Source organism: Microcaecilia unicolor, chromosome 11, assembly GCF_901765095.1.
Source record: "Microcaecilia unicolor chromosome 11, aMicUni1.1, whole genome shotgun sequence".
Lineage (NCBI taxonomy): Eukaryota > Metazoa > Chordata > Amphibia > Gymnophiona > Siphonopidae > Microcaecilia > Microcaecilia unicolor.
This window is the reverse complement of record NC_044041.1, coordinates 47643606-47669509: the sequence shown is the minus strand read 5'-3', so window position 1 is coordinate 47669509 and position 25904 is coordinate 47643606. Positions and strand designations below refer to the sequence as shown.

General features: G+C 43.4%; 1 protein-coding gene across 1 annotated transcript in view; it reads left to right on the top strand.

The window, feature by feature from the left end:
- Window positions 1-25904, top strand: part of RIMBP2 (RIMS binding protein 2) — a 592869-nt gene that overhangs the window by 347778 nt on the left and 219187 nt on the right. The window lies entirely within an intron of this gene.

Sequence of the window (25904 nt, the reverse complement as noted above, 5' to 3'; positions counted from 1 at the left end):
CAAGCTGATTTTCAATGAGAAACTTCATGGGGAGTTTTCCTTTGAAAATGTCTTGTCCAGCAGGACTATGGGAACAGAATTTTCAGGTGCAAATTTTCCAGTGGGAAGTAGGTGTGGAATGTAAAACAAATGAACATCCCACACACATGGAGTGGAGAAGTAGCCAGTGGTTAGTGGAGGAGTAGGCCTAGTGGTTAGTGCAGTGGGCTGAGAACTTGGGAACTGGTTTCAATTCCCACTGCAGTTCCTCATGACTCTGGGAAGTCACTTAACTCTCCATTGCCCCAGCTACAATACTCAGATTGTGAGCTCACTAGGGACAAAGAAAGTACCTACATATAATAAATATAAGCTTCTTTGCTTGTACCACATAATGGCAGTATATGAAATCCATGACCCTTACCCTTACTTTTCTGGGATGTCTTTGGACTGCCCCACTGTGAACACTCCCTTTTTACCATTCAGAAAGAGACAGTCACCACTGGTAAAGACCACTTGTATGCTGATTTGATGCGAGTTTCTTGATAAGCTTTTTTCTTTTTTTAAAAGTTGTATTCTTGTATTAATATTAATATTGTCTTCCAATGCTTCTTCTTAAGTTGTTATGTAAGCCGCATTGAACCTGAGCTTTCTTGGGAAAAAGTGGGGTAAAAATGTCATAATAAATAAAATAAAAAAATAAATTTATAGGCTTTTAACAATATAACCAAGCAACATACTTGTACAGTAAAGTGATCAATAAGAAGTAAGAATACAATAATATCTCAATAAAACAAAAACAAGCCTAAAAAAAGCAAAGCGATAAATCACCCACGTCCACAACATAAAGATCCAAGATTAAAATAAGGAGAACTGTAGTTAGGAATAAGTAAACTAATATGTTGTGTCATAAGCGATTTCTACTTGGAGACCAGGGGTACTTCAGATTGGTGCTATTTTTTTCTTAAGATATCCTTGCAAATGCGTCATAAGTCATCAGCCAATTAAATACATTTCCTTTGATCCTTTCATAAACTTTTTTCTAGTGTGTTATATTTCCATCATCAAATGGCTGTCCAAGCGTATTTCCTTACAGCTATTAGAGATATTTATTGATTTACTGTGAATTTGCTTAACTATCAGGCTTATTTTCGAAAGTGATCGCCGGCCATTTCCCGACATAAATTGGGAGGTGGCCGGCCATCTCTCAAAAGCGCGAAATCGGTATAATGGAAAGCGGCTTTTTTGACAGCATCGCTGCTTTCCCGTCGCCTTGCCGGCGAAAGTTCAACGGGGCGTGTCGGCGGTGTAGTGAAGGCGGGACATGGACGGGCAAGGGCATGGCTACCAGATTGCCGGCTTTCACGGATAATGGAAAAAAAAGCAGCGTTCAGTATTTCGCCGGGTTTACTTGGTCCTTTAATTTTCACGCCCGAGCCTCAAAAAGGTGCCCAATTGACCAGATGACCACCGGAGGGAATGGGGGATGACCTCCCCGTAGTCCCCCAGTGGTCACCAACCCCCTCCCACACTAAAAAAAAATAAAAAATAAAACACTTTTTTGCCAACCTGAAATGTCATACCCAGCTCCCTGACAGCAGTATGCAGGTCCCTGGAGCAGTTTTTAATGGGTGCAGTGCACTCCAGGCAGGCAGACCCAGGTCCACCCCCCCCCCTACCTGTTACACTTGTGGTGCTAAGTGTTGAGCCCTACAACCCCCCCCCCAAACCCACTGTACCCACATGTACGTGCCCCCCTTCAGCCATAAGGGCTATGGTAATGGTGTAGAGTTGTGGGGAGTGGGTTTGGGGGGATTTGGGGGGGCTCAGCACCCAAGGAAAGGGAGCTATGCACCTGGGAGCTATTTGTATTTTGTTTTTAAATTTTTAGAAGTGCCCCCTAGGGTGCCTGGTTGGTGTCCTGGCATGTCAGGGGGACCAGTGTACTACAAATGCTGGCTCCTCCCACGACCAAATGCCTTGGATTTCGCCGGGTTTGAAATGGCCGGCATTTTTTTCCATTATCGCTGAAAAACAAAACCGGCGATCTCAAACCCGGCGAACTCAGTTCGATTCCCACTTCAGGCACAGGCAGCTCCTTGTGACTCTGGGCAAGTCACTTAACCCTCCATTGCCCCATGTAAGCCGCATTGAGCCTGCCATGAGTGGGAAAGCGCGGGGTACAAATGTAACAAAATTAACAAAATTAAATTAAACCGTATTATCGAAAAAAAAAGATGGCCGGCCATTTTTTTCAATAATACGGTTCCAGCCAGCTGTTGTGCCACCGCCAAAATAGATTGCCGGCGATCTATTTCACCGGCAACGTTCGATTATGCCCTTCCACATCAACCCCTCCCCCCATGCAGCCTTACTGTGAATCATGGCCATCTTGTTTTTTAAACTTTATTTACATTCATTTTTCAACAATAAAAATCTCTCATTTCAAAAACCCAATAGTACATCCAATTTAGTTTTCCTCAAAACCCCAGTCCAAACCCCTTACTCTCCCCTACAACCTAAAATGCAGGGAACAAGAAAATCAGTCATCACTGCTCAAAGAGAAGCATAAGAGATACGTACCCACAAAAATCAATATCCCTAATTGTCGCGTGCTCGAGGACCTTGGCACACTGTCAGGCTTCTTCCCCGGGAGCACTGGGTTTGTGAGTCCGTGGGCCACTACCGTGGAGCGGCAGTGGCAGGCAAGATCACCTCCAAGGTAGAGATGAGACAAAACTGGACCGGAACCCCGGACTGGAGTTCCACACAGGAATACATGGAACTGGAACGCACCGGAACGAGTGCGCACTGGAGTGGAGCCCGCTGGACTGGAACACACTGGAGGGCCCCACTGGACTGGAACATACAGGGGTGAAACCCGCTGGACTGGAACACACTGGAGCGGAACCCACGGGACCGGAACCCGCTGGACTGGAACACACTGGACCTAGGCTTCACCTACGCTTGACCACCTTTCCCCGAGGGTTGAGCCCTCAGGTTCGGGCGGCCGGCAGGGCTTACAGGAAAAACCGGAACTGGAACTTGCAAGCAGGAACAGCAGGAATGAGGATCCAGGAGTGCCCCCTGGCACCTCGGCGAAGGCAAGGCAGACAGGCAGGGAATGTCCGGGTTCTGGCAGAAGGCAGGTACAAACACAATGACTAGTAAACTGTGCCCAAGCTAATAGGAAGGCTATGCCCAGGCAAACCAGTCATACACAAGAAGTAAACTCAGGAGACTAGTAAAGCTATACCCCAGCTAACAACCAAAGCTGTGCCCAAGCTAACAAGTCATACACTGGAAACATACACAGAGCAAACTCAGGAGACTAGTAAAGCTATACACCAGCTAACAACAAAGCTGTGCCCAAGCTAACAAGTCATACACTGGAAACAAACACAGAGCACTAGCAAAGCTATACACAGGCTAACAAGCCACACGGTGCCTAAGCTGGCTAGGCTAACACTAGGAACAAACACAGAGAACTAGCAAAGCTATACACAGGCTAACAAGCCACACGGTGCCTAAGCTGGCTAGTCTAACACTAGGAACAAACACAGAGAACTAGCAAAGCTATACACAGGCTAACAAGCCACACGGTGCCTAAGCTAGCTAGTCAGACATAGAAACTCACACAGAGCAAACACTGAAACAGTGTACAGAGCACTCTATACACCAGGGCCCTTAGATGAGATGCAAAGGCAAGGGCTGTAGTCTCTAAGTGATTAATAAAGCCCTTCCACACCAGAGGCACAGCTGCAGCAATCACCTTGCATCAAAACAGAGGTTTGACACACAGAGAAGTCAGCCCAGCGGGAGCCATCTTGGATACTGGCATAGAGGAGTCGGCGGCAGCCATCTTGGAAGAGGCATTGCCCACACAGGTGAGGTTCAGTAGGGCAATCAGCACACAGAGCCAGAGAGAAACTAAGACAGAGACAGACACAGAGACAAGCAGAAGCCAGCACAGCCACTGACTCCCAGAAACAGGGTAAGTCTGAGGGTTGTCACGGCCACAGACGTGACACTAATCAAGAGTTTTAGATTATACCCATTACTTTTATCTCCTCTATCATTCATAATCTGACTTTTACTGGATTTTATAATTTACCCCCCCCCCCCCCCCCGATTCTGTATATTGTGCTAAAAATTACACGCGTAAATCTGGTTCAATTCCAATTTGCATGCAAATTTCATTGTGTAATGAGCCAATTAGCACCAATAATTGGACGCTCACAATTATTAGCGTTAATTGGCAACGATATGGATTTACGTGTGCATCTTGCTAAGTTCTATTCTGTCTCCACTCATACCCACCAGTGTCCTCCCATCATGTGCAAAGCAGTTATCTTGGGGTTTCTCGCATGCTGGCTGTTCTAGTGCACAGTAGCTATTAGTACATGCTGAATCCTGTGCTAACCGCTGAGCTCCCTTTAGTAAACACACGCCTTAATTATTTATTTCCACTTTCATTTGTAGATTTGTTAGCATTCACCTTTTCATCTTAAACAGATATATAAATATCTGACCTGGGCGGAGCCCTACCTTGGGTGAGGCTGGGTCAGGATTTGCACTTTCAAAATACACACACACTGTCCCTGTTGCTGCATCACTTTGCCAAGTGCTCCCTGGCCTGCACAGCTCTATTCCAGAGCCAACACGGCCAGTGCAGGGCCCTGAGCATTCATGTATGTTCAAAGCATGTTTTGTCCCTTCATCTCGGAACTTCCTGTTATAGAGCAGCTGGATATGGCAGCCCCGAGCCACACATGAGCTCAAGACTTCTCCACCAGCTGGCCTAATTCTTGTTTAGTGCAGCTTAGCTGCTGATTTCTGCTGAGCTAATGCCCCCTCTCCTCCTTCCCTGTGGTGGAGGCATATTCTGCCCAGTGTTCGGGCTGGCTCTGATCATGAGAGCCTTAGAACATAAGTGTTGCCATACTTGGACAGACCGAAGATCCATCAAGCCCAGTATCCTGTTTCCAACAGTGGCCAATCCAGATCACAAGTACTTGGCAAGATCCTAGAACAATAAAACAGATTTTATGCTGCTTATCCCAGAAATAAGCAGTGGATTTTCCCCAAGTTCATCTTAATAATGGCTTATGGATTTTTGTTTTCGGAAATTAATCAAACTTTTTTTAAAACCCTGCTAAGCTAACTGCATTTACCACATTCTCTAGCAACAAATTCCAGAGTCTAGCAACAAATTCCAGAGTTTAATTACACATTGAGTGAAGAAATATTTTTCCAGTTTCTTTTAAACTTACTACTTAATAGCTTCATTGCATGCCCCCTAGTCCTAGTATTTTTGGAAAGAATAAACAAGCGATTCACATCTACTCATTCCACACAGTATTTTATAGACCTCTATCATATCTCCCCTCAGCCGTCTTTTCTCCAAGCTGAAGAGCCCCAGTCACTTTAGCCTTTCCTTATAAGGAAGTCGTCCCACCCCCTTTATCATTTTCATCGCCCTTCTCTGTACCTTTTCTAATTCCTCTATATCTTTTTAAAGATGCGATGACCAGAATTGCACACAGTATTCAAGGTGCAGTCGCACCATAGACTAATAGAAAGACATAACATTCTCATTTTTGTTTTCCATTCCTCTTCTAATAAGTCCTAACATTCTTTTTGTTTTCTTAGCCACCTCTGCACACTGAGCAGAGGGTTTCAATGTATAGTCAACGATGACACCTAGATCCTTTTTCCTGGATGGTGACTCCTAATGTGGAACCTTGCATCATGTAGCTATAGTTTGGGTTCCTCTTTCCCACATACATCACTTTGCACTTGCTCACATTAAACGTCATCTGCCATTTGGATGCCCAGTCTCCCAGTCTCATAAAGTTATCTTGCAATTTTTCACAATCTTCTTGTGAATTAACTTTGAATAACTTAATGTCATCAGCAAATTTTATTAGCGTACTAATTAATCCCATGTCTAGATTATATATAAATATGTTAAAAAGCTGTGGCCCCAGCACAGACCCCTGGTGAACCCTACTATCTATCCTTCTCCATTGAGAATGCTGACCATTTAACCCTACTATCTCTGTTTTCTTTTAACCAATTTTTAATCCACAATAGGACACTACCTCCTACCCCACGACTTTTTAATTTCCTCAGGAGTCTTTCATGAGGTACTTTGTATCATATATCTAGATTTTCAAATGCCAGATACACAATATCAACCGGCTCACCTTTATTCACATGTTTATTCAACCCTTCAAAGAAATGTAGTAGATTGGTGAGGCAAGATTTCCCTTGGCTAAATCCATGTTGTCTCACTAATCCATGCTTATGTATATGCTCTGTAATTTTGTTCTTTATAATAACCTATCCTGCCAACAGTTGATGTATTACTACAGAGGAAAACTATGAAGAAAAGGGGAAATGAATGTATCTTGATGTACTGATATTACATTAATGACTTTTGGATGTAATAACTGCATCTTTCTCAACTGTGTTGTAAATCACAAGGTAGTAAATGAATTTATTCAGGCGTGGAGGAGTGGCCTAGTGGTTAGGGTGGTGGACTTTGGTCCTGAGGAACTGAGTTCAATTCCCACTTCAGGCACAGGCAGCTCCTTGTGACTCTGGGCAAGTCACTTAACCCTCCATTGCCCCATGTAAGCCGCATTGAGCCTGCCATGAGTGGGAAAGCACGGGTACAAATGTAACAAAAAAAAAAAAATTTTTTAAACAACTTGAACAGGGGCCTCCTTTTTTATATAAACCAGTGAATATTAGCCAACTAAGTTGATAGTAGTAAAAATTAAACTAGTTATTTGATGCCGGTCACTTATCCGGGCTCACCATCGACCATAGCCGGGCTGGCTCCCATGTTCTTTATATTGGCCACTTAGGGCCCTGTTTACTAAGGCGCGTTAGCGTTTTTAATGCACCAACAATTAGCATGCATGCTAACTGTGTAGGCGCCAATAGAGATATTGTAGACATGTACACAGTTAACGAGCATACATGGTTAATGTGCGTTAAAGACGCTAACACGCTTAGTAAACAGGGCCCTTAGCCTTGTGATTTCATGAGCTGCATTAATTGTAGGGATGACAGCTTTTTAAGAATTTGCCTTTTCTTTATGTTGGAAGATTTACGTAGTCAAGTCAAGTGGTGCTTTCTTATTCTAAAACCTATCTGTTTTAGTTCTCATGAGGAACAGATATCACAGATTTGGGGCTTATGCTCTTGAGATCTGAACTGTACAGAACTGCAAAGAGATTACCATGTGTGCACTCCAGAGATAGAGATCTAAGTGCCTCAGATAATGGAAAAGACAAATGGCCCGCAATAGTAAAAAATAACTTCAAATACATCTTGTGCAGTTGATAAGGTAACTTTGTGGCACTGAAACTTATCCTTTTCTGAGAGGATTTCTTTCAATTGCTGCTTACAGTAGAAAAAATATTCTTAGACTGGAGGGGGAAGAAATGAAGTACTATATTTTAAAATATGTGTTTTTCTTTAAATTATTAATTTAGGGGCCCTTTTACTAAGCTGCATTAGGAGCTAATACATGTCTAACGGAGCTTAAAATGGTGTGCCGTGGGATGCGCTCAGGCATCCAGCGGTATTTATTTATTTATTTATTTATTTGCATTTGCTATGCTGCTTTTGCTAACTCACAGATCAAAGCGGTTTACAATCTAAAATCAGTAAAGAGGGAAAGGAACTTCATAATCTGACAGGAAAGAGTAGTCCTACACTCAGAAACCAAACAGGCTTAATGACATAACAGACAATAGGGAGAACAGAACAGCAGGAAGGGAGGGAGAAGGGTTGGGAAAAAAATAAAATCACAAAAATTACAAACTCAGGGCCCTATTTTTAGCGCACGCTAACCATGAAGACGCCTATAGGAATATTATGGGTATCTACGTTAGCTCGCCTTTGTAAACAGGGCCCCCTCAGTGATAAGAGATTGCAACCATTCTAGATAGTCAAAGACACGATGAAAAAACCAGGGTTTTGTTGCTGATTTAAATGTTTTCAGTGGTGGATGGAAAGCTTTCGAATCTTTGCTGGCCATACAGCCAGACCACGGGAACACTAAATCATCTTCTTTTTTAATGTCCTTTGGTGCATAGTCTTTGGATGCTAGTCTGGAAATTTCTGCAAACTATTCTTCGGATGCACATTCCTTTGACATATGCTGGAGTTTTGTTTCAAATTTTTGATGTTGTCGTTGAGCTGATAATCAGATTATGCTTATTTCTATTTTGTCTGCAATTGCGATTCAAACTATACTACAAAACTGGAAAACCCTGCTCAGTTTAATGTGCATATGTGGTGGAATACAGTGTGTCTTAGCAGTAATTATGAAATTATGTAATTATGAAAAACATATTAGAGTGAGGCATTTTGGAGCCTGTCCGACGCTACACTCAGATATGATTGTTGTTCATGTTATACAGTATTATATGTTTTTGTTATTATATATTGGTTGATATGCTACATATGCTCTTGTTGCTTGAAATATTAGCCATGTAAGCGTCTATGCGTGCCCAACGCACACCAAAATGGAGTTACCGCCCGACTACCGCGTGGCTCTTGTGGTGATTTCATTTTTGGTGTGTGTCCAATACACGCATCCAAAAAAAATCATTTTTATTTTCAGACACGCGTATCGGACGCGCTCCAAGTGGCATTTGATGCGCATAGGTCATTACCGCCCAGTTACCATGTGAAACTTTACCGCTAGGTCAATGGCTGGTGGTAAGATCGCAGATCCAAAATGGACACGCTGCAATTTTGATTTTGCCATATATCCATTTTTGGCAAAAATTTGAAAAAGACCTTTTTTACAGGTGCACTGAAAAATGGCTTGTGGTAGTGTAGGCATGGGTTTTGGGTGCATGCCAATCCATTTTTCAGCGCACCTTAGTAAAAGGACCCCATAGTGTTTTTATAGACTGTTGGATATAAGTAGGTGGGAGAATGTTGATGTTTTAGATTATTTGGGGGGATTTTATGTCTTGATTTGCCTTTTGCCTTTTTCTTATCATTGTATTACTGATGGACTGTTCTCTTTTTGGTTTGTTTTCTTTTAAAATTTTAAATAAAGTGAACTTAAAGATAATTCAGTTCAACTAGACAAAGGCAAAGAGTTCCACAGGAAGGGGACAACAAAAAAGAAAGCATGATGTCTAGTAGATTCAAATTGGACTTGTCTTGGACTGGGCAGCACTAGTCAGTGATCATTGATAGAATGAAGTGTATGAGCCAAGGAATACAGAATTGTGAGAGAGGACAAATAAAGGGGCAGACCCAACCCCAACTGCTTTAAATATGAGCATAAAAGTTTTAAATATTATCCGCTGTTCGACAGGGAGCCAATAATGGCTTTGGAGCATGGGAGTAACATGATCATATGGTCGTGCATGGCAGAGGAGCCTGATAGTTGTATTTTGCAGCAACTGTAATTTCTTCACCTGAGAGTGAGGACAACCTAAATAAACTACCGTATTTTTCGGACTATAAGACGCACTTTTTTCCCCCAAAATTTGGGAGGAAAATGGGGGGTGCGTCTTATAGTCCGAAGGTAGCGTTTTTGGACCTCCGTTCCGTACTTACAGGATTCCATGTTCCCTGGTGGTCTAGTGACGTCGGGGCAGGAAAGAGCCCCCTCTTTCCTGCCCATCGCGCTGCTCTCCGTGCTTCTCAATGCTTTCTGTTGGTACCGTCAGAAAGCATTGAGAAGCACGGAGAGCAGCGCGATGGGCAGGAAAGAGGGGGCTCTTTCCTGCCCCGACGTCACTAGACCACCAGGGAACATGGAATCCTGTAAGTACGGGACAGAGGTCCAAAACCCGGACAAGACGCACCGGAGCACCTAGGTTTTAGAGGAGGGAAAGAGGAAAATTTTTTTTTCCTATTTCCCTCCTCTAAAACCTAGGTGCGTCTTATGGTCCGGTGCGTCTTATAGTCCGAAAAATACGGTATATTGCAGTAGTCTAATCTGGTGATCAGCAAAGAGAGGATGAGGGAATGTAGGGTATCATGATCAAAGTACCGCCTAACTGACTGTAGCTGATGAAGAATGAAGAAACCAGTCTTCCACACATTGGATATATGAGGAACAAAAGAAAGTTGAGAATCAAGAAGGATGCCTAAATAGCGAAATGAATCTACTGGCTAAATAGTAGTTCGAAGCAGGTTCAAAATTAGAGAGTGCTAATCACATGCTACAAATTTTTAAAATATTGTTGAGGGGGCGTGTCTGAGGGTGGAGAGTGGACGTTCCTGAGCTAATCAGTTAGCGCAGTTACATTACCATGTGCTAACTGGTTAGTGCAGGAATATTGCATGAGCCCTTATCGTCTAGAAAATAGGTTGCAATAAGTTCTCATGCGGTAACATTCTGTAATGGCCGTGTGCTAATAGCAAGCTAAGGCCACTTTTGACCACAGCTTATTAAAAGGACCTCTTAATAAGAAGTACCCATATCACACCATACATGAACCTTGTACAATACATTTGTTGAAATGTCAGATTCAATAAAGAAAAACTAAAGCTTTTGTCTCATTTTTCAGAGAGAAATTAGACCTGTGGATTCTTGAAAAAGCAAGAATAAATAAAATAGTTATCTAAATACCAAAGCAATTAGCAGGGGTGGACTGACATGGATCTGAGACCCTCGGTAATAAGAGGGACCCAGGCCCCCCTCTCATCCCTGGGTCCCACATCTCTCCTCCCCCTCCCCATATCCAAATTGTTCTCCCCTCCCTCTCCCCTCTCATTCGTTTTCCTTCCCCTCGATGCACCATCTCTGCCCCTTTCCTCCCTTCCCCAGGTCCAACATCTCCCCCTCTCTTCTCTCTATCTCGGAATCTGACTCTCTCCCCTCGTGTTTACCTCAAAAGTCCCTTTCTCTGTACAGGGCCCTGGCTCTCTGCCGCCAACCGGAATCTCTGTGATGTGGCCCACCCTTGTGGAAGAAGGAAATTATATCAGAAAGGGGTGGGTCGTGGCAGAGAGAAGGTTCCAGTTAGTGGCAGACAGCCAGGGACCTGTAAAGGGACTTTTGAGGCAAACAGAGGGGGTGAGAGAGGGGTGTGTTGGACCTGGGGATGGAGGGGAGAGATGTCGGACATGTAGGGAGAAGGTACTGGACCCTCTGGAACTGCCTGGTTGCAATCAGTTTTACTATGGGCCCTATTTACTAAAGTTAGGCAAAATTTTGCAGTTAATGCATATGCACACATTGTTATAGAATAGCGTATGGTAAGATGTGCACACAAATTCAAATTGGTGCAAATTAGCACCCAATTACTGGCACTAATTGGCTTGTTAGCTAATTTAGTTGGGTGCACCCCTTGGATCGGTACCTAGTTTTAGGCACCATGTATGGAATCCAGGGAATAGTGCATATTTGCAAGGGGGTGCCCATGAGGTGGAGCATGGGTGACACATAGATGAGGCTCCCACTTATGCATGAACTTAGAGAATGCTGTAAGTCACACATGTTCCTGTCGCACTAAGGCACATGTCCTTATAAGAACACCAGCTCTTGACTAGTGTGAGTGCCTCGATTTTAGATGTGGTCATTACTAGTGTAACTAACTTTCTGTAATAGAACCTAGGTGCTTAGGTTCTGTTATACAACTGGCTCCTACCTTCTTCCCTTTGGGTGCCTAATTGGAGGCTTCTAGTTGTAGAATTGCCCTCTTTGGTAATTAACTAGCTCTATCAGGGGTGGACTGAGAGTGGTCTGGGCCCCCGGGCAATGAGGACCACTGAGCCCCCCTCTGGTCCTGCTGCCCATCCCCAGGTCCTGCTGCCTCCCTCTCCCCCTGACCATTTCCTATAGTCCTGCAGCTAAATCGGCCATCTGCTGCTGACACTGGAATGTCCCTCTGTCACGGCCCGCACTTGTGGAAGAAGGAAGTGACGTTAGAAGGGGTGGGCTGCGGTATAGAGAAGTTTCGGCATCAGCAGCAGATGGCCGATTTAGCTACTGGTGTTCCCACCTGTAAAGGGGGGTTCGGGGATGGGAGCGTCTCAATCCTGGTTCCGGAGGAGAGAGAAGGACAACGCACATCAGGCACATGGAAGGAAAACACTGCCCCCTCAACCCCCCACAGCCCTGGTCCCTCCGGTTGCCCATATGGTCAGACCACTCCGAGCTCTGTGGCAAACAGAATGAGGGAATATCAGGAGTTCTTCAGTACCTGTGAATCAGCCAGATGAAGGAAAGTACATGCAGGTGTTTCAAATTTTGAGTATTACCAATACAGTCATTTCCATGAGCTTTCCTTTCCTTTCATGCAAGCTATAGTATGAACATTGTATCAACACAACTGGCCAGATTCAGTAAACGGTGCTCAAATTTAGGAACCAGGAAAAATCCATGCTAAGCGCAGTTCTATAAAGGTGCTCCGGGCTGAGTGCCCTTCATAGAACAGCGCTTAGAAGTGGATTCCCGTGCTCATCTGAAACCTGGTGTAAATCTTGGCGCACGAGTTACTTGCATAACCCTGCTATTCTGTCACACTGCACCTAAATATTTGGAACACCCTAATCCTCCCGTGGCCACACCCCCTTTTGGGTTGCACACAAGACACTTTGGGCATGTAGTAGTATTATACAATAGGGCATAGGAAGTTGCATGTGTAAATCCAAAGTATTGCCAATTAAGTTAACTCCAATTAACCTCAATAATTGGTTGTCATCACCTATGACTAGGTGCCACAATATAGGCAACTAAATGCAACACACTGAGCACTAATTGTAAATCAGCATCAATGCATCTACTTTCAGGCGTGCTCACTGATGCCATGTCAATAAAGTGGGCATTCCTAAATGTGGCAATTTAGCATGTAACTTACAGTGTTCGGCGAGGGGTCTTTTTACTAAGGTGTAGCAAAAAGTAGCCTGCGGCAGGGCAATCGCGTCTTTTGGTTGCGCGTTGGGCCATTTTTTTTACCACGCCTGGGAAAAAGGGTCTTTTTTTAAGGGGCCAGGAAAAGAGCCTGTGGTAAAATTGAAACCAGCATGCACCTATTGGTGGACTGAGCCCTTAATGCCACCCGTTGATCTAGCGGTAAGGGCGTAAGTGCTACACGCACGGTGACCGGTCAGCTTGTGTCGACTGCCGATTACCGCCAGAAATGCGTGCGGCAGGAAATAAAAAATAATAATTTGTCCCGGCGTTATGGGCACACACCAAATCTGAAATTACCACCAGGAGGACACGCTAGCCTTTGGTACACTCATTTTGGAGTATGCTGCACACACATAGAGCCTACTGAGCCTTTGTAAAAGGGCCCCTAAGTTACCATTGGAAATGTTGGTCCTGCCAGATCTCGCCCATGCTCCTGCCCTGTAAATTTCCCTTATCCTGAAATCCAGACCAAAGTATCGGCCTGCCTGTCTGACATCGCTGCCTGGATGTCTCGCCGCCACCTGAAACTAAACATGACCAAAACCGAGCTTCTCCTCTTTCCCCCTAAACCTGCCTCTCCTCTCCCCCCGTTCTCTATTTCGGTAGATAACACTCTCATCCTCCCTGTCCCGTCTGCGTGCAACCTTGGAGTCATCTTTGACTCCGCTCTCTCCTTCTCTGCTCATATTCAGCAGATTGCCAAAACCTGTCGTTTCTTTCTCTATAATATTAACAAAATTCACCCTTTCCTTTCCGAGGACGCTACCAAAACCCTTACCCACAGCCTTATCACCTCTCGCCTAGACTACTGCCATTTGCTTCTCGCTGGTCTCCCGCTCAGCCATCTACAGTGGGGGAAATAAGTATTTGATCCCTTGCTGATTTTGTAAGTTTGCCCACTGACAAAGACATGAGCAGCCCATAATTGAAGGGTAGGTTATTGGTAACAGTGAGAGATAGCACATCACAAATTAAATCCGGAAAATCACATTGTGGAAAGTATATGAATTTATTTGCATTCTGCAGAGGGAAATAAGTATTTGATCCCCCACCAACCAGTAAGAGATCTGGCCCCTACAGACCAGGTAGATGCTCCAAATCAACTCGTTACCTGCATGACAGACAGCTGTCGGCAATGGTCACCTGTATGAAAGACACCTGTCCACAGACTCAGTGAATCAGTCAGACTCTAACCTCTACAAAATGGCCAAGAGCAAGGAGCTGTCTAAGGATGTCAGGGACAAGATCATACACCTGCACAAGGCTGGAATGGGCTACAAAACCATCAGTAAGACGCTGGGCGAGAAGGAGACAACTGTTGGTGCCATAGTAAGAAAATGGAAGAAGTACAAAATGACTGTCAATCGACAAAGATCTGGGGCTCCACGCAAAATCTCACCTCGTGGGGTATCCTTGATCATGAGGAAGGTTAGAAATCAGCCTACAACTACAAGGGGGGAACTTGTCAATGATCTCAAGGCAGCTGGGACCACTGTCACCACGAAAACCATTGGTAACACATTACGACATAACGGATTGCAATCCTGCAGTGCCCGCAAGGTCCCCCTGCTCCGGAAGGCACATGTGACGGCCCGTCTGAAGTTTGCCAGTGAACACCTGGATGATGCCGAGAGTGATTGGGAGAAGGTGCTGTGGTCAGATGAGACAAAAATTGAGCTCTTTGGCATGAACTCAACTCGGCGTGTTTGGAGGAAGAGAAATGCTGCCTATGACCCAAAGAACACCGTCCCCACTGTCAAGCATGGAGGTGGAAATGTTATGTTTTGGGGGTGTTTCTCTGCTAAGGGCACAGGACTACTTCACCGCATCAATGGGAGAATGGATGGGGCCATGTACCGTACAATTCTGAGTGACAACCTCCTTCCCTCCGCCAGGGCCTTAAAAATGGGTCGTGGCTGGGTCTTCCAGCACGACAATGACCCAAAACATACAGCCAAGGCAACAAAGGAGTGGCTCAGGAAGAAGCACATTAGGGTCATGGAGTGGCCTAGCCAGTCACCAGACCTTAATCCCATTGAAAACTTATGGAGGGAGCTGAAGCTGCGAGTTGCCAAGCGACAGCCCAGAACTCTTAATGATTTAGAGATGATCTGCAAAGAGGAGTGGACCAAAATTCCTCCTGACATGTGTGCAAACCTCATCATCAACTACAGAAGACGTCTGACCGCTGTGCTTGCCAACAAGGGTTTTGCCACCAAGTACTGTATCTCCTCTTCAATCTGTCCAAAACTCTGCTGCGCGTCTTATATTCCGCCAGAGTCGCTATACTCATGTTAGCCCTCTCCTCAAGTCGCTTCACTGGCTCCCTATCCACTTCCGCATACGGTTCAAACTTCTCCTTTTGACCTACAAGTGCATCCACTCCGCAGCTCCTCAGTACCTTTCTGCTCTCATCTCTCCCTACACTCGTCCCCGTGAACTCCGTTCGCTGGGTAAATGTCTCCTGTCGTCCCCCTTCTCCCCCACTGCTAACTCCCGGCTCCGTTCCTTCTATCTCGCTGCTCCCTATGCCTGGAATAGACTTCCTGAGCCAGTACGTCAGGCTCAGTCTCTGGCTGTCTTCAAGTCTAGGCTTAAAGCCCACCTCTTTGCTACTGCTTTCGACTCCTAACCATGACTCTCTTACTCACCCCTACCACTGCAATTTCCCCACCCCTAGCTGTCTGTTCACCTGTCCAATTTAGATTGTAAGCTCTGTTGAGCAGGGACTGTCTTTTCATGTTAATTTGTACAGCGCTGCGTAAGTCTAGTAGCATTATAGAAATGTTTAATAGTAGTAGTATATTTACTCACTAAACCCCCCCCCCCTGTTTACTAAGCTGTGCAGCAATGCCGACACAGCCCATTCAAAGTGAATAGGCTGTGTCGGCATTAGTGCACTGGCAGCCACTAGCGCGGCTTTATAAACAGGGGGGTAAGTGAGCAGCACGCCTCATTTATACCAACTAGAAACACATCCGAATCAACACGAATATACCCAAATCTGCACTACCCAAGCTGCAAAGGACTCAAATACAAATCAACTTACGCATCCAATTTCTCCTACATAAGCACACAACTGTGGAACACATTACCAAAAGCCTTGAAAACCACGCACAACCACCTAAACTTCCAGAAAACACTAAAAACTAACCTGTTTAAAAAGGCATACCCTACCGATCCAACATAAATGCCTGATCTCTGCAACACAACCAAACTAAAGCACGTAATGGACATAACACAACTCTTCCGTTGTTCGATTCCCTAGTATGGCTGTGCCACATGAACTTTATCTTACCACAACATCACTTTGTATTTGTTCACACCGGAGTCTGCAAACGCCTCTCCGGTACTAGGTAAGCCACATTGAGCCTACAAATAGGTGGGAAAATGTGGGATACAAATGTAACAAATAAATAAATAAATAGCACTGAGCACTCATCTAGCACTTAAGCATGTAAGTATTCACTTACCCAAATAAGTGCTGGTATTCTATAAATTACACACACAATCAGTGCATAAATTTAGACAACATGTTATGGAATCAGAGAATGTAGATTTCCTATATAATGAATGCGATGAATGGAACATTCTGTGGAGGGGTGGAAAGGAGTGCTAATTTTAGCTGGTTTCTGTAGTGAGAATAGGGGATGGGGAAAGTCAAGGGTCAAGAGAGGTATTTAACATATTGCAATTTTTTTTAAGTACACATGCCATGCTTCATTGAGGCATCTATGTTAACATGCTAACAGAAACTGCTGGGGTGCAGATGCCCATAACAATTAATTAATAGCTCTGTGTAATAAAACTGGTAACACTCCTTATTTCACAGTGTGGTTGACAAACATTCCAATTAGATTTAGATATGTGCGCCCAACACAGGACACGCAGTGAATGTTCACAGACGTAAGGTTTTCTTGCTTTTGCCAGTCAGACTAATGGCCTGGAATCTGTATGGGAACCTCATCGAAATCCTCCTGTGATTCCTTTGTGCAGGAGTCAGTGCATGCGATGCCTATCGGCTGTAGAGAATACATCTTCACACCACAGGAAATGAAAAGAACTTAAGACTTGTCTCGGCACACAGCTACAATATCTGTACGCATACAAAGGCTTGCACGGATCCTCCTTCATACAAGAGAGATTTAATTTCAGACCACGGCCAGGCACAAAGGAGTGGGTGGGATATGGTGCTTACAGACAAGTTGAAATCATCAATACACTCTAAATACAACAAGAATTAAAAGACCCTTATTTGCTTAATGAATCCTCCTGTATTTTGCTAAATGTAATGTATATGAACCTTAGCTGCATTGGTAATATATTTATGTTTGCAAAGGGATAGATGTTACATTCCAGTGAACTCCTAAGGTGAGTATCCACATGGAATGTGCCATTAGAGGGTGAAAGAAAGTGAGAGAGTCACAAGGAACAATTAGCTGCAGAATTTAGTAAAGAGAAGAGTGGGAATGCCTTAGATCCCTGTTCTCTCCTAATCTTTCAGGGCTAGCAACAGGTCAGGTTTTCAGGATATGCATTACAAAGATTTATATATGATAGAGATATGGACAGTGACAAGCTGAAGGCTCCAGCAAGAGTGCTGAGCATAAATGTCCTTGTTAAGTTGAAGTTTCCAATATGAACAATAAGGATCAAGTGAAGACTTCACCACACCTTTTACCAGTGTGAAAATCCATCTCAGGCGACACTTAAAGCTGGCCATGTCCTTCCTTCCAGGTCCTTCCACACTTGGGCTGAATTAAACGGATAGTTCAATGCAAGCTCTCATGGATAAACAATAATCATTAAAGTACTCTCAAACAGTTCTTTTGCTTAAACTTAACTTCTTAATGTCTTTATTCTCTATAATAACACGGACATGTAGACAAGTTCTCAGCAATCTGAGAGTGAGTTCACTTCCTTTACTGGCTGCAGTCCAACATTATGCAAATCAGCATTTACCTTCTTCAAGAGAATAGCATATCATCAATCAACTTATAACCTTTTATATCATCTCCAGGCCCTTTCTCTCACAAAGGAGACCAAGGTATAACGACAGATTACTAGAGTCTCTTCATTATGCAAAGTGACTTTCCAAGCTTTCACCATGCACTAATAATCAACCCTGTAGCAACTCCTGGGGGTTTTCTCTTCAACATCTTTTACAGATAGCAAGGTTGGCTCCTTTTCTGAACACTGCTAACAGACACTGTCCCTGGATGATACCCAGCACTCAAGAATTCTCCAATATCATCCTCCATCCCCGGCTGTTATCAACATAAAAAATGCCAGAAAACACATTCTGCTGGTTTTCACATTCGGTTCAGTTTTCAGGTTCAAACAAAAACAGTGTGTTGTTCTTTTCCATTCTTACATTCATGTCTGAACCCCTTTGGTCTTAGATCAACAGGCTTCTCTCACAGAGCTTCTCCAGTCACAGTCTGCCCAAGTCCCAGGTCGGGACGCTTCATTGTTCCCCCTCTCCTCCCCTCCTCTTTCATCTCAGAGAGGTTTAAACGGGCTCAGGGAACTAAGATCTCCCCTCCCTCCACTCTGTGATTAGTCCAATCCACCTCATCACTACAGGAGCTGGGGAATCTACCTAGGAATATCCTCTCCCCCATCCTTTAAAAAAGAAGTTCTCAGTTCAGTCCTTGGGGCACACCTAGCCAGTCAGTTTTTCAGAATACCCACAATAATTATGCATGAGATAAATTTGCACGCACTACCTCTATTGTATGCAAATTTATTTCATGCATATTCATTGTGGGTATCCTAAAAACTTGATTGGCTAGGTGCGTCTTGAGGACTGGGTTGAGAATCTCTGCTTTAAAGGGATATAGGTACTCTCTTCCCTGCAATACCTCCTTCAAATAGGAACTTCTCTCAGGTTCTAGCGCTACCCTGAGGCCAATCACGATCAATGCAACAGGGAAAGGACAAAGTAAATGTCAGATGGGCACCCCAGACCTCTGTTTAAGCCATTTCAACTGTAGGACATGGGACTCTTACTGGTTCCTGGCTCTGTTACATGTCATAATACCTCCACCCTTAGATATTGCTACTAAAACAATTTTATTCCCTTTTACAGAGCTAGCAATTCACAACAAAAGCCTCTACCTTTCTTTTGGGATTTAATTCTGTGGGTGCAGAATTACCCCCAATCTCTTCTGGTTTCTTCTGAACTTTGCCCAGGCTCCTTCACCTGATCTGTGCACCAAATCCCAGGATCAAGGTTCCTGGTCTTTATTTATTTATTGTTCACTTATATCCCACATTTTCCCACTCATGCAGGCACAATGTGGCTTACAAACATTAAATAAAATACAGAATAGGAAAACTTAGAAGAGTATACAAGGAGTATGCAGGGGGAGAAGCATCTAACAGGGTGAACTAGCAGGGTAGGAGCCAGGGAGGGTGCATCAAGCAGCGGTATAAAGTGAGGAGTAGGTCTTGGCAAAGAAGTAGGTCTTCAACAACTTCTTGGAGAGGGCGTGGTCCGCTTGAGTTTTAAGGTGTTGCGGGAGAGCATTCCAGTGCTTAGGACTCCAATAGCGGAAAGACGAGGCGAAGATCCTCTTGTACTTGACACCCTTACAGTTTGGGAAGTGAAGGTGGAGGAAGGAACGAGCAGCAGGGTTGGCATTCCTGGGCGGGAGGTCGATCAAGGGGTGCATATACTCCGGGGCAAACCCATAGATAATTTTATGGGTCAAGAAGCAGAGTTTAAAGGCAATGCGCTCCTGAACAGGCAGCCAGTGTAATTTGAACCGTAAGGGTTCGGCATGTGCAAAACGTCGCTCTCTCAGGATGAGTCTCGCAGCAGTGTTCTGAACTGTTTGGAACTTTTTCAACAGAGAGGCCTGGCAGCCCACGTAAATTCCGCTGCAATAGTCCAAGTGGGAGAGGACAAGCCAGTGGACAAGTGTGCGGAACAAATCTCTAGTAAGGAAGTATCTGATACGCCGAAGCCTCCACATGGTGTGAAACATTTTTTTGGTGACCAAGTGCACATGATTGTCCAGCTGGAGGTGTGTGTCCAGTTGCACTCCTAAAAGCCGCAGGCTTATGGCAATCGGAAGGACAGAGCCCAATACTGGGAGCACCGTGTCAATTACTGGCGTGTGGATGGACGAGAGAATGATACACTGTGTTTTGTCCTTGTTTAATTTGAAACGGAAGACCTGAGCACAATGTTCTAAGGTGGAGAAGCAGGCATCGATGAGGTGAACAATTTCCGACACGGTGGAGCGAAAGGGAATGTAGACTGTAATATCGTCGGCATAGATGAAAGGGTTAAGGTCCAGTTTTGCGAGAGCAGCAGCTAAAGGCATCAACATAATATTGAATAAGGCAGGTGAAAGCGGGGAGCCCTGCGGAACCCCACAAGAGGCATTCCACGGATCAGAAGTAACCGAGTTCACTGAGACCTGGTAAGTTTACATGTCTTTTTATTCATAGTTCTAATCTCTGGAGGTATCATGCCATATTTTTCCCCATTGTCCTTTTTCTAATTTTTCCTAAGCCCCTTCGCTGAATTTCTTCTCCAGGCTTCTTAGCCTGGGTTTGTTACCCATACACTGGGCTGGTCTCTTTTTAACTTTATTCAGTTCTTTTTTCTTAATTGTTTCTCCTGGTTTCCTAATTTTGGGTTCCCTGTCCTTTCTTATGGGAGGCCTATTTTCTGGGATTACCCACATTTGTGCCCTTACCCATTCAGAATATCTTGTTCCATGTCTAACGAATCCTTCCCCTACCTACCAAAGTGTTTTACTCTTGGAGTCTTGTGTTCTGTAACTGATTAAAATATCAATTAGCCAAACTCATAATTTCAAAATAGAGTAAGAACAAAAATATACACACACAGGATAAGAAAAATATAAATCGAACTAAAAGTCAAGGCTCCTTCCTTCTCTCATCAAAGATCTGTTCAAACAACCAGGTCTTTAAGCCCTTCTTATATTTTGCCCAAGATAATTCCAGAAGAAGATTAAGAGGCAAAGAATCCAGTCTTGGCAAAGATGTATACCAAGCACTTTTAAAATGAATCATAGTTGGAGGAGGGATACAAAGATAGTTCCCTTGTGAAGAATGTAATGATCGAGAAGGGGGTTAAGGGATAAGCCAATCTGATAAGTACCCAAGAAGATGAGTACAGAAGGTTCAGTTTGCTAACATCAGTAACTTAACCTTAAAAATAATAGTCAAGGTGGATCTGCCATAAAATAGGCAATGTCACTAATAAAAATACAAAGGTATCATAAAAGTTAGGATTTCATCCAAATAAATCACAATTCAAAAGGAGGAGAAAAAGACCTCCGAACTTTCTAACAGCAATCGATTTTGCCTATCACTGGGACTGGGTTTTCTCATTCACAGGTCAACCACCCCCCCCCCCCCCCCCCCCACCACCACCACCACCACCACACACACAATTTATTTAAAGAAATTATAAAATGCAGTGCTGAAAAAGTAAAACCCAAAATATCAGGCAGCTTTTCCATTGGTTGTTACTTTATTGGGTTTTCAACATTCAATGAAAGAGGTCGATACATGGTCAGATAATATTGACTTCATCAGTCTTGATTTTTATCAATCATTTCATAATAGATGCTAATTGAAAATCAGAGACTATAGTAATTCTTTGAAAACAATGTTTCATCACACTTTTTCCATTGCATTGTCCTTGAAAAATGTACATCAGTTGATATGATAACAAGCTTGATAGAATTGGATGGTGTCTGAACTCTATTATTTTTTAATGCTCTTCTGTTTATTAATAGTCTTCATTTTAATAATGATGATGAGCTTGAGAGGGAAAAGGGTGGAGAATTCTATTTTCAGAGCAAAATATTTCAGAGGTTGGCAGTAACTGCATTATTTCTTCTGGAAAACAAGATTTCTTTTGTTTCTTTTTCCTATCTTGTCTGACTTGATGTGTTCAAACAAACTTCAATAAAGACATTGATAGGGTTCTGGGAACCATTTAGATTCAATCTGAACCATGATAAAAGATAAGTGCTCACATGTTGGAACTGAGACAAGCTGGGAAGTCAAAGCCTGTCCTGGAAATGCTATTTCTCAGATTTTTGCTCACCTTTATAATACTAATGGATCGGTTTTCTGGAGAACACATATGCACCAATCAGATATAAATGTGGCTTCTCTTTTACCTTCTGATGATGCCCCTTAGACTGCCTAAGATTTTTAAGTATTAATCTGAACTGCTTAAGAAATGGTAACTTGTGAAATAGTTTTCTGTTCCTGTTATGACAGGAGTATTCAGGTAATTAAAACAACCACTTCAACATGACAGTGTAGGCACTGATAATGGGAAATAACTGACCTTTTTTTCTTGAAGAAAGTGTTAGTTGTATGTTTTTTTTTTATCATTTATTTATAATTTTTCATTTTACAAGGGTCACTTGCAAATAGTAATACAGAGATGACTGTACATTAATACAATATTAGAAGAAAACAATCTCAACTAGATAAATGAATTATATACAATCTTTCTCTTTCTTAGACCAGAAAATAAATAGGGAGAGTGAAACAAGACAAGGAGATCAATTAAACAACAGTAAACCAAGAAAACGTGGTATTAACCTGATTATCCCCAGTTATTATTTATCTGAATCATTATTCCACATTGATCATCTGGTTGGCCTCCTCAAACCCAAGACGGTGTATAGTCAATTAATTTTGTTGGAAACATACTTATTGTCCAATATTAGTGGAAACAATACACCTGATTTCATTTTTCCCCCTTTTAAAACCAGAAATTATTTAACAATACAAACACTTGAATCTCTGATCCAATTCCCACTGATTAAGGTAATCCCAGTTTCACAGGCTTCACTCCTTTTGAATTAATATACTAAGAGGAATCATTTCAGAGGAAAAAAAAACTTTAGGAGTCATACCCGGAACTCTGGGAAAACAACAATCTCGATATTAATCATCTGTAACAATATTCATTTTATTCAAATTTTTCTGGTCCATTAACATTTTCAAAATCTTAACCGTTTCCTATTCTTATTTGTATGTTTTAACTTTAGTTTAAAGTACTAAGCAGCTGATCATGTACAGTAATTAAGAGACAACGTAGATTCATGCAAATATAGTACAGAAGCACGAGAACTTCAAAGATCTCCATGAAAACCACAAGAACAAAAGAATCACCAGACTGGATCAGATGAAAAGTCCATCTAGCCCAAGTCTTTCCTCTGACAGTGGTTGATGTTTTGTTACACCCGTATGCCATCTTCCATGAACCAAAGTTCAACCCAACGCGGTTTACATCAGACAATAAATAACCAAACACATCATCCTAATAACCCAATACATCAATAACTTGTAAATCTATTCCTGCAATACCAGTAAGAATCATTAATGTGCTTTATTAGTAAATGGGTCCCACTGCATAAAATGCTACTTGCAGCAAATGCATGTTGGCAAGTGGTAATGGGGTAGTGCCTTTTAGTAACTCTATCCCAACATTTGTTAGAGTCAAACAGACAACCAGAGGGTGTTTAGAGGAAGTTTATTATAAGATATATGTAGAGCTGACTATCTGTTTAAGCGCTCATTCATTTCCCCAAATTCTCGGTTTTGGAAGGCACTGGGGGGCTCCTTTTACTAAGCTGCAGTAAGCCCAACACGGGCTTACCGCTTGCTGTACAGGAAGTACCGCGGGGCTACCTGCGGTACTTCCCAACCATAGCACGCTGTCATTTCCGATGCTACAAAAATTCAGGGCCCCTTTTACCAAACTGTGGCAAAAGGGGACCGGCACTGGCATTGGCGTGTGTTTTACACACGCACCGAGACTTCCTTTTACCGCAGCTGGTAAAAAGGAAGTCTTGCTTTTCTACAGGAAATGGCCAGACTTGCTGCTCGGCCATTTCGGTGGGGGGGGGGGGGGAGCCCTTACTGCCACCCATTGAGATGGCGGTAAGGGCTCCCATGTTAACCTGGCAGTAACTTGGCAGCACGCGGCACTGCACAATTACCGCCGGGTACACTCCTGGGTACAAAAATTAATGCACTTTTGTAGCACCGGAAATGACAGCATGCTAGGGGTGGGAAGTACCACCGGGCTGCTGCGGTAGTCCAGCAGTACTTCCTGTATAGCGAGCAGTAAGCCCGCTGTTTTCTTATGAGTCTGTTTATCCACTCCTCCCTAGACCTCCGCGGAACCCCTTTCCACGGTGAGAAAGCAGCCACAGGACAATATGTACAACACATTGGACTATCTCCCTATGAGATGGACCAATCGCTATGCAAATGTTAGAGACACTGTAGAAATGTCTGCAACTGTATAATCAATTAAGAGCACATAGGGATGCAATATAATGATGTAAGGCTTTATAAAATGATGTGATCAATAATCAATATGACTATGTAATCAATGCAAATGTATATTTAGCATATAATCAGTATATAACCAAAGAATTAATGATTGTTAGCAATATATATACATACATATGTAAAAGCAAGATTTAACCTGCATATTAATAGGTTGAAAGATATTATCTTAGTAATCATAGTATGTTACTTAACCGCAGATATGGGTAAGCCCCAAGAAGGGTTAGAATAACAGAAACAGTGTCTATGTTGTGACCTGAATTCCAAAATATTGGCCATACCAGCTTTCAATTAGACTCTCTAATCCGATAGTTTTACAGGATACCTTCTGGAATGGATGGTACCATAGTAAGATAACCCTGGTGTCACCCTATGAGATAGGGTGAAGAGGGGAATGTTAATATGTGTCCCAGCTTGAGACCCATCCACTGGAATAGTGGTGGGCCAAGTTACATAGCTTAAACTGCTGAAAAGCACTGACTAGGCCTGAAAATCAGATGATGGCCTTATAGCTGAGAGCCTGCAAGAGCAGGACTGCTTGGTGAGTCTTATTGAAACCTGGTACAACTTTCAAATTCAGTGTAAGAGTTAAGATGAAGGAATAAATGGCAGAAATGGTAAAATGTTTGGTTCATAAGATGGAGTCTGTCCTTATAAGATGGCTCCCAGAGTCACAAGATACAAAGAAACTGATCTCTCTATATTAGGAAAGATGTTTACAAGTCCGGAAATTGGCGTTATTAAGTAATCTCAGAAAGGAGGGGCAGGTGGGCACCTGACCTGCGGTTAAGTATGATTCATAGATGAAAGAAAAAAGTCTTTCTGCATTGAGTTGTATGGACTGCAAATGCTATATAAGGACTGTGCATCTGAGCTAGAGTCGGAGTCTTTCCCCAATGAATCTCAGAAGGCGAAGCTCTGGCCGGTTGGACCCAGAATTTGACTGATGTGTGTAACAGCTGGCAGATTCATTTGGTGAGAATAAAAGACTATCTGTATCACTAAACTTCTCTAGTCTCAGTTTCAATCTCTTCCTTCTCTTCAAACTGTTTCACATAAATACTATACACATGAGTAAATTATCTTTCACTCATGTAGACTTTATGTGGGAACATAAATGGCCAAAGATTCACCTAGATCCTAGAAGACAGAAAGTCGAGGTCATGGGAGTTAGATTTGAATTGCGCCTTCTGTCACCCCCCCTACACCTCCGTGTCCGAAGGCACTCCTTTGGACCCCGATTCATCTCACCATGGAAAGGGGTTCTGCGGAGGTCTAGGTAGGAAAACAGACTCATAAGAAAACACCGCATTGGGCTTACCACCACTTAGTAAAAAAAGCCCTTATTTATTTTTGGAGCACAGGAGTGTACCCGGTGGTAATCAGGCAGTGCCACACACTGTCTGGTTACCGCCGAGTTAACACGGGAGCCTTACCGCCACCTCAATGGATGGCAGTAAGGGCTTCCCCCCGAAATGGCCACGCAGCAAGTGCTTTACTTGCCGCCCAGCCAATTCCTGTAGGAAATCAAGACTTCCTTTTTACCAGCTGCGGTAAAAGGGGGCCTTGGGGCACATGTAAAACAAGCACCAACGCCACCGCCGGCCCCCTTTTGCCACAGCTTGGTAAAAGGGGTCCTGAATCTGTT